The sequence below is a fragment of the Schistocerca serialis genome, chromosome 1, assembly GCF_023864345.2.
Source record: "Schistocerca serialis cubense isolate TAMUIC-IGC-003099 chromosome 1, iqSchSeri2.2, whole genome shotgun sequence".
NCBI lineage: Eukaryota > Metazoa > Arthropoda > Insecta > Orthoptera > Acrididae > Schistocerca > Schistocerca serialis.
Window position 1 is genome coordinate 1,030,130,864 of NC_064638.1, and position 9,846 is coordinate 1,030,140,709.

The following is a 9,846-nucleotide window of genomic DNA, read 5'->3' on the forward strand; positions in this document are numbered from 1 at the left end:
CGATAAATCGAAGAACTCTCGTCTCCTAACGCAAAAGGAACATTTATCGGTGTTTACATCTAGAAACTCGATGTGGCATGCCAGCCAACTGGCTTGTTTTGCCAGCTCATGAACGGTTACTTTTAAGGTTTGTTTGTTCATGCTGACATTTTTCCATATATGTACTTCTCGCAATCTGTATTTCGTCATCGAAATACAGATGCAATATGTGATTCAATTTTCCAGTCTGTCGAGAATTTAGACACCATTCATACCACAAGTGGGCAACAAGGCTCTATATAGACTCGTGAACTACTTCTATGTGCTGTCTTGCTGATGCTGGAGAGTTGGGACTGAAGATTAAGGGGGAACACAATTTGAAGAGCAACCGGACACAGAACCACCGCAGCAACCGCTTTACAGCCTGGAAAGGTCCCCACGAAACGCTGGCTGGCAATGGAGTATGTAGGAGTCCAGCGAGAGCCACACTATATTTTTTTCTTCAGAAATGGCACTGTATGGAAAGTAGAAATTTACTTGTTCCAGCGAACAGAATCGGAGTGTTATCAGCTGACGGGATACTGTCTTGAAGCTCTATCAGCGCAGTCAGGAGCTTCCGCATCGTAATTAGCACGTTTCTGTCTTTCATTAGTTACTTCGTATCAGCTACAGGAGGGTCCGAACTTGTTGTCGCGACATGAGTGGATATGCTACTTAAGAGACTGGACTTTTGTAACGATGATTTTGTAATGATTCATTATGAAACAGATGTAACATATACGGGCTTCAACATAAGCAGGTGGGAGATGGAAAACTGACACAGCTGAAACACTGCTGGAAAAGAATTGTACAAAAAAGTGTTCTTAAGGACAGATTCTCTAAAATATCTATCGGCAAGTTATCAAAGAATAATCCAAAAAATCGCTAGCTTAATTTGTATTTCCCAGAATTCCTCGTCGATTTGATTCAAGTACTGTAAATCTTCATTATGCGCTACTGTAATAATATATAGAGTTTTCACCACAAACTGAACTGGTTTTTTTAAAATAAAAAAGACTGACAGCCATATAGCAGTAAGCTGAAAGAATGATAAACGTCGCTCGTGTAGCATCAACACATATCTAAGACAGCTTTTCTGTGATTCTTACTTCTTGTTCTTCTCTTTTACAACTTTATTTCATTGTCTTTCTTCGGGCCGCATAACTGTTTTGAGCATATCCGTGACAGAATTTGCAGCTGTCTCAGATGGCAGAATTATATGCGAACTGACGCGTTTAATGTGCTTGCGCCTCTGACTCTCTCTTTCTCAAGTGTATGTTAAATATTTGTGTGTACATAGAGACAAGAAGACACCATTTAGTGTCTCTTTCAGTAGGTGACGTTTCGGAGAAGGATTATACAGTAAAATCTGGATATTCGTGTCAGATGATTTAGGAAAAGCAGTGTAATTCCGGTAAAGAAAGAGCTGTTTCCTTCAGAGGCAAAAATAGTAATAGCGGCACAAGCATATACGAGGAACTGTGTCCGCTGAAACTACGGTAAACTACACAATAGTCAGTTGCCACTGCTCATTTTTTTCGGAAGCCGAAAACGTGCGGACATGAATAGGAACGAAGCAAATCAGGTAGCTTCATGTTGCGGCAACAAATCAAGTGTATAGTCGTGGTGTGAGGCAACCAAATGTAAGACAGATCCATTTAGAAATTTTCAAAATTCTGCAAGGAGGCTGCCCTCTGCGCTCTTGTCAGTCATCTTTTGTCTTTTCCACGATCGTCCACGTGGACGCTACGTGATTCAAATGCACATTTGCCTGTCGCCTTATACTTGCGTCTTTTTAGATAAAACGGAATAGACCCTGAAAATGGATAGCGATTGGGTAATTAGTACTTCGGGACGTTACGTACGAAATCATTCTGGTATTCTTTGGTCTCAGAACCACAAGAACTGAAACATATTACATAAAGCAATGCAGCTGAGTAAATCCTTTATCGATGTAAGCATTATTATTCCTGAAATATATTATGATCGTGGTCTCATACCAGGAACTTATTTCATTTGTTATTAATTCCTAAGTCATTAAGAAAAACTCTGACTCGAATGGAGTTTATAATTTGTAGTTCTGAAATTTCGTTAAAAAAAAAAATCGCTTCACGCAGGAGAAGGAGATAAACTTTGCCTCGGACCTTGAGGACTCTGTAACGGCATGAATATATTTTCTTTCTTTCCGGTTTTTATCTTTTCTGTCGGGGTTACGTTGGGCAGACAGAATTAGCTTTGTATGCGAAACTGTCGTGCGAAAGCATGAAAAGAGAAAAATGCTAGTATAACGGCGGAAGCTACATAGCAAGGTGTAAAAATGCTAGTAAGAGACTCAGCAGAGCAGACTGGACTGTTAGTTCCTATATCTTTAAGCTGCATTGATCTGTTTTAGCAGAGATTGTTTTAAAGTAAAAAGTGTAATTGTCTCTCTGTGAAGCGCACAGTTAACGCTTTATGCGACTAAAAACAGTTCTCTTAGTTGTGGAAGGCGTAACGAAATAAATTTCCTTCATTTTGGAGCATGACTATGAGAGTGCGTCGAGACAGATTGTAGACGTGCGGGGTGGAATTAAACATGTGTAGAAATGGTCTAATTTATTTAATTGTGTAATGAAACTATCTGCGGTGAAAGTAAAATTTTTTGCCGACTAAATGAACGATGCGGAAGCACAAAGCATTTTTTTTCCGAGGCCATAGCTCCTCATCTGAAGTCATTATACACTCGCCACTTTCATCTCACAGGTTCACTCCTCCAATATCTTTGTTCTGCTCTTCCAAATGTGCGAGGCGGCGCAGTAGTTAAGATTAACTGTGGGAAAACCGGGAGAGAAAAGAATCGAAGCGTTTGAGATTTGGTGTCATGGATATGAGGTTGAAAACTAGGCGAACTGAGAGGAAATGAGTTCTGCACCGAATCGGCTAGGAAAGGAGCGTGCAGAGAAAAATGACTAGAAGAAGGGACAGGATGATAGGGTATGTTTTAAGATGTCACGGAATAGCCTCCGAATGACTAAAGGGAGTCGTAGAAGGTAAGAACTGTAGGGGAAGGCAGAGATTGAAATATATTTAACAAACAGTTGAAGTGAGTACACCACTTTTTACGGCTTTACCTTTTTTTGGCATGTCAACGCAATAGTTTTTGTACGCTAGAAACTCCTCCTCGCAGTTGATGGCACCTGAAGATGAAGCTTTAGGCTTCGAAACAAGTCAGGCAATAAATAGAATCACTGGCAATTGATGTGGATTTTTTTTATTCTCTTAATACGTTCCTCAGTTGCAGATGTTGGCATGGTCATATATTTTGAAGCAATTGAAGGGTAGAAATGGTAAACTTTCTAAGTGCCATTTTTTTCACAAAACGCGTCTCCAGTACTGTTGTGTTTTCAGTACCCTGTTGCATGGCTCTAGATCCAGATGCCGAACCATGGAGAGAATGTTTCAGACATCTGTTAGTAGATGGTGATTGGTCTTCGTGCTAAGCTGTACTTCCCTCTGGAGCTCCAAAATTGTAAGAGATATGAGAAGCAGATTTTATTAACTGCAGTTCTACTAGGTAACAAACTACTGCTGCTTTGACGAAAACAGACATTTTGGAGACCGTGGCTGTGTACAAAATACATGTTGATTCTTGCTAAGAAGAAAACAGCAACCACCTATTGTTAGTAATGCTGCTTATTTACAAAAATAGCGCCGTTACTGGTTTCGAACCGTCAAGTTCACCCTCAGAAGGCTGAACAAGTTCATATTACATTTGTTGTTGTTTCGTTAGTTATTAAAAAAGAATCAACAATCAATGGAAACGACGACTAATGTAATATAAATGTGAACAGCCGTCGTCTGTTCGAAACAACTGACGGCGCTATTTGTGTAAACAAATAGCATTGTTAACAGCGGGTGGTTGCTGTTTTCTTCTTTGAACGGACCAGACAGTTTCCTGGTGCGGCACTTTGAACGTTCTTGATAAAGTATCCATTTCCTAATTTGTCTCACTATTCTTTGCGGTAATGCGGTGAGGAGCGTAATTCTATGGTGTAAGGATATCTTCTCAACTGTTTGGATGCAAATCTGTTTTCTACAAACAGAAGAAAAAGCGAGACACGATCGTTGGATATGCTGAACTAGCAAAAGTTGTAAGGTGGCTATAATTTCGCACCTTACAAGCACTCATCCACATACTTTGCCGTGAACTACAACCACAATTAGATATCATTTGATAGGTTGTACATCGTATATATGAATATTTAAAGGAGGCTGACATTGTCAAGTACGCCTTGTAAATAATTTTTAACGCTTATTGCATGAAAGGTGGCGGAGTGTCTTTATTATAAAAACGGCGTAATGAATGATTGCCTATACTAGTAGAGGTTGGAACGCCAGTGGAGATGAAACTGCAGGCAGAACTCAGGCTCTGGGTGGAAGGCCCGCACAGGTGTTGGTCCAGCTTGAACACAGGAAGTAGCTAGACGGACGTCGTGGCACCTGAGCTCTGGAGCACAATAGGCCGCTGTTGTAGCAGGGCCGGAAGGCTAACCGGATAATACATCCGAACTCTGCAAATTTTGGACGCAGGCGAGAGGAACGAAGAAGTGGCACCTCGGAAACCACGCAGGTTGGGTTATTTCCAAGGATTTTTACTCAGAAGCGTACCATTGTACGAGTATAGGTTTTTCCTCGCAAACTTTCCGCGCTGGACGACAAAAGACTAAAATATGATTGATCGACGTTCGGAAGAATCTGTAGAGAGGGAGAATATTCCGTGGTTTCGGGAATATGATTCGTTTTCGGAATTACGATGGTGGGGAGCCGAGCCTTGCTGGGAGGCCGGCAGTGGAGAGAAGAGGTCTTCCGTTATGAGCGCCTGCGTGTGACAGTCGCTCGATATCAGCTTTGCTGGTACAGATGGACTTGCTGTCTTTGCTGTCAGGATAGTTTATAGTTAGAAGAGTTAGGTGCTGTACTGTTGAGAACCTATACGATTCTGGACTTCACCTCCGGGTTGGAAGTCGTCGTTCAGTACGCAGCTTTCAGTAATTGAGAGCACTTTCTCTGCCTATACTTAGGTTGAGACGTTATCTGAACTCCGTCCTTGTGGCTGGGAGTTCGCGTTTCTCGTCTGTAGAACACAGAGAGGAGAAGACAGTATTAGAGTATATTAGTCAGAGGACCGCCTTCTGCCGTCCTAGTGTTTGAAAGAGTTTATTTGTGGTTGGGGTTCTTCCATCGTCGCAGACGAGTACGAGAACCATCATTCGATGCACCGGGCGCAGTACATACGGTGATATCGCAAACTGCTTCGGCTTATTAGGGCTATAAAAGCTAAACAGCTGTGATCACGTCATTTTATTTCCACTGAGGTTCCACACTACCGTAGATCATCTTTGAAAGTAGTGTCTTCTAGTGTTTGGTACGTAGATGATGTCAGTCATTTCGCTTTATTGATATTAGACTGCGCAGTCATAATAAGGGGCAGAGTTAGGCAATTGATTAGTAAAACTACTTAGGAAATGTAAACTTTGTAATATAAAGGTTTTTTAATCTACAATAAATATATAAGCAGGAACAACGCTTATCATTTAGTAGTATTAGTTGCCTTAATCATTAATTTATGTTTAGGTTGTAATTTATATGTTAAAGTCCATTATGAGATCCTAAGATCTGCTTCAGCGGGTAGTCAGACGGGGCCAAATCTTCATTTTAGCGTTTATTACTTTCCGTTGCGCACATTTATTTTTACAACCATCTCGAGTAGCATCTTGGAAAGCGTTCGGCAATGTAAAATAGTGCAAGATGTTCGAAATTCTGAGAAAAATTGGAGTAAGAGAGGAAATATACAATATGTACAAGACCCAAGAGGGAACAACAAGGCTGGAAGGCCAAGAACGAAGTGCTTGGATTAATAATGGTGTAAGACAAGGATGCAGTCTTTCGCCCCTACCGGCCAGACTGTAATCGAGGAAGAAATGGCGGAAATAAAAGAAAGATTCAAAAAGGGGGATTAAAATCCAGGGTGAAAGAAAATGATTGACAAGATTCACTGATGACATTGCTATCATGAGTGGAGGTGAAGCAGAGCTACAGGATCTTTTGAATGGCATGAACTGTATGATGAGTACCTTTTATGGCTGAGGATACACCGGAAAAAAGACACAAGTAATGAGAAGTAGCGAACATGAGAGGAGCGCGAAGCTCAACACGAAATGAAGGAATCCTGCTGCAGTGGATGCAAAGTAACCTATGACGGACTAAGCAAGGAGGATGCAAAAATCAGACTAACGCAGGCAAAGAGGGCATTCCTGGCCAAGAGAAATTTAGCAGTATCAAACACAGACCTTAATCATCATCATCATCATCATCAGTTAAGACTGATTATGCCTTTCAGCGTTCAGTCTGGAGCATAGTCCCCCTTATAAAATTTCTCCATAATCCCCTATTCAGTGGTAACATTGGTGCCTCTTCCGATGTTAAGCCTATTACTTCAAAAACATTCGTACCTTCTCCTTGGTCTACCCCGTCTCCTCCTACCCTCTACTGCTGAACCCATGAGTCTCTTGGGTAACCTTGCTTCTCCCATGCGTGTAACATGACCCCACCATCTAAGCCTGTTCGCCCTGACTGCTACATCTATAGAGTTCATTCCCAGTTTTTCTTTGATTTCCTCATTGTGGACACCCTCCTGCCATTGTTCCCATCTACTAGTACCTGCAATCATCCTAGCTACTTTAATATCTGTAACCTCAACCTTATTGTTAAGGTAACCTAAATCCACCCAGCTTTCGCTCCCATACAACAAAGTTGGTCGAAAGATTGAACGGTGCGCAGATAACTTAGTCTTGGTACTGACTTCCTTCTTGCAGAAGAGAATAGATCGTAGCTGAGCGCTAACTGCATTAGCTTTGCTACATCTCGCTTCCAGTTCTTTCACTATGTTGCCATCCTGTGAGAATATGCGTCCTAAGTACTTGAAACCGTCCACCTGTTCTAACTTTGTTCCTCCTATTTGGCACTCAATCCGTTTATATCTCTTTCGCACTGACATTACTTTCGTTTTGGAGATGCTAATCTTCATACCATGGTCCTTACATTTCTGTTCTAGCTCTGAAATATTACTTTGCAAACTTTCAATCGAATCTCCCATCACAACTAAGTCATCCGCATATGCGAGACTGCTTATGTTGTATTCACATATCTTAATCTCACCCAGCCAGTCTATTGTTTTCAACATATAACCCATAATTAATATGAACAACAGTGGAGACAGGTTGCAGCCTTGTCTTATCCCTGAAACTACTCTGAACCATGAACTCAATTTACCGTCAACTCTAACTGCTGCCTGACTATCTATGTAAAGACCTTTAATTGCTTGCAATTGTTTGCCTCCTATTCCATAATCTCGTAGAATAGACAATAACTGCCTCCTAGGAACCCGGTCATATGCCTTTTCTAGATCTATAAAGCATAGATACAATTCCCTGTTCCACTCGTAAGACTTCTCCATTATTTGCCGTAAGCTAAAGATCTGGTCCTGACAACCTCTTAGAGGCCTAAACCCACACTGATTTTCTTCCAATTTGTCCTCAACTAATACTCGCACTTTCCTTTCAACAATACCTGAGAAGATTTTACCCACAACGCTGATTAAAGAGATAACTCTGTAGTTCTTACAATCTTTTCTGTTAGACCTTAATTTGAAGAAGAAATTTATGAGAATGTACGTTTGGAGCAGCGAATCATGGACAGCAGGAAAGCCGCAACAGAGGAGAACAGAAGCGTCTGAGGTGTGGTGCTGCAGAAGAATGTTGAAAATTTGGTGGACTGATAAGGTAAGGAATGCAGAGATTCTCTGCTAAATTGGAGAGGAAAGGAACCTGTGGAAAACGCTGACAAAAAATGTCTCTGAGCACTATGGGACTTAGCCGGGAATCCTGCCTCGGGCATGGATGTGTGTGACGTCCTTAGGTTAGTTAGGTTTAACTAGTTCTAAGTTCTAGGGGACTAATGACCTCAGCAGTTGAGTCCCATAGTGCTCAGAGCCATTTGAATCATTTGAACTATGGGACTTTTGAGGTCATCAGTCCCCTAGAACTTAGAACTACTTAAACCTAACTAACCTAAGGACATCACACACATCCACGGACGAGGCAGGATTCAAACGCTGACAGAAAGACGGGACATGATGACAGAAGATGTGTACGACAACGGGGAATAACTTGCATTGTACTATAGGGAGCTGTAGAGGGTAAAAACCGTAGGGGAGGTCACAGCTTGTAACATCTACATCTAAATCTACATGATTACTCTGCAATTCACATTTAAGTGCTTGGCAAAGGGTTCATCGAACCACAATCATACTATCTCCCTACCATTCCACTCCCGAACAGCGCGCGGGAAAAACGAACACCTAAACCTTTCTGTTCGAGCTCTGATTTCTCTTATTTTATTTTGATGATCATTCCTACCTATGTAGGTTAGGCTCAACAAAATATTTTCGCATTCGAAAGAGAAAGTTGGTGACTGAAATTGCGTAAATAGATCTCGCCGCGACGAAAAACGTCTTTGATTTAATGACTTCCATCTCAACTCGCGTATCATATCTGCCACACTCTCTCCCTATTACGTGATAATACAAAACGAGCTGCCCTTTTTTGCACCCTTTTGATGTCCTCCGTCAATCCCACCTGGTAAGGATCCCACACTGCGCAGCAATATTCTAACAGAGGACGAACGAGTGTAGTGAAAGCTGTCTCTTTAGTGGACTTGTTGCATCTTCCAAGTGTCCTGCCAATGAAACGCAACCTTTGGCTCGCCTTCCCCACAATATTATCTATGTGGTCTTTCCAACTGAAGTTGTTCGTAATTTTAACAGCCAAACATCCAGCATCCAAACAAATAATGTTGAGCAGGTGGAGGAATTCATGGAGGGCCGCATCAAACCAGTCAGAAGACTGGGGACTGTTCTGATAAATGTCAAAATGTTGAAATGTGTGTGAAATCTTATGGGACTTAATTGCTGAGGTCATCAGTCCCTAAGCTTACACACTACTTAACCTAAATTATTCTAAGGACAAACACACGCACTCCCATGCCCGAGGGAGGACTCGAACCTCCGCCCGGACCAGCCGCACAGTCCATGACTGATAAATGGTAGATTTGGCAGTTAGAGTATTTCCATTTTTATTCTTCGACTGAGAGCGTGGTTGTCTGTCAATAAGAGGTTGGCGCAGGAGAGGAATTCGTGACCTGTTGCAGCAAAACTGTCACAAAATTAATGAAAAAGAAAGAAACAGAAATCTGGCAGGAGGAAGATGAAGCGTCTTACTGACAGAAGGTGTCAATATCTCTAGAACTGAAAGACTTTGGAGTACCTGAAGGCATCAGAGACGTTACTTTTCAAGCAGTGGAAGGCAGTGAGTAGAAAAGGAATCATGACGCTGGAAGCAGCACCAGCAGCAGCAGCAGTAGCGGCAGCGTTGTAGGCAGGCAGTAAACAGTGTTACCTTGTGAGTGCGGACGGGTGTGTTTCGAAAACAGCCGGCGGCTGGTCTGCGCGCAGCCCGGGCGACGACAGCCGTAGAGAGCACAGTGGCGGCGCGGTGGCTGGCGCGCGCTCCACGCACCTGCGACGCGGACGCTACGCTGGCTGACGCTACACTGGCTCCGACACCGCTGCCGCCCTCCCCTGCGATCGATGGCCGCTGCCGTGGCGCGCCGTGCACCCTGCGCGCCACACGACACGCCGCCCTCTCGCCCAATAATGGCATCCGCGGCTCCGTAAATACTGACGCTCAGCTCAGCTGTCGACACGAACGCTCCCTCCTCTCCGCCCTGCCT

At 42.7% G+C, this 9,846-nt stretch overlaps 1 protein-coding gene across 1 annotated transcript in view; it reads right to left on the reverse strand.

Annotated features, from left to right (window-relative positions):
* The window catches only part of LOC126413971 (uncharacterized), a 260,800-nt gene extending 251,159 nt beyond the window's left edge, over positions 1 to 9,641 (reverse strand). Inside the window, exon 1 of the mRNA XM_050083309.1 lies at positions 9,513 to 9,641. The gene's annotated coding sequence lies outside the window, so the exon portion shown is untranslated. The remainder of the gene's footprint in view (positions 1 to 9,512) is intronic.
* Between the last annotated feature and the right edge of the window lie 205 nt (positions 9,642 to 9,846).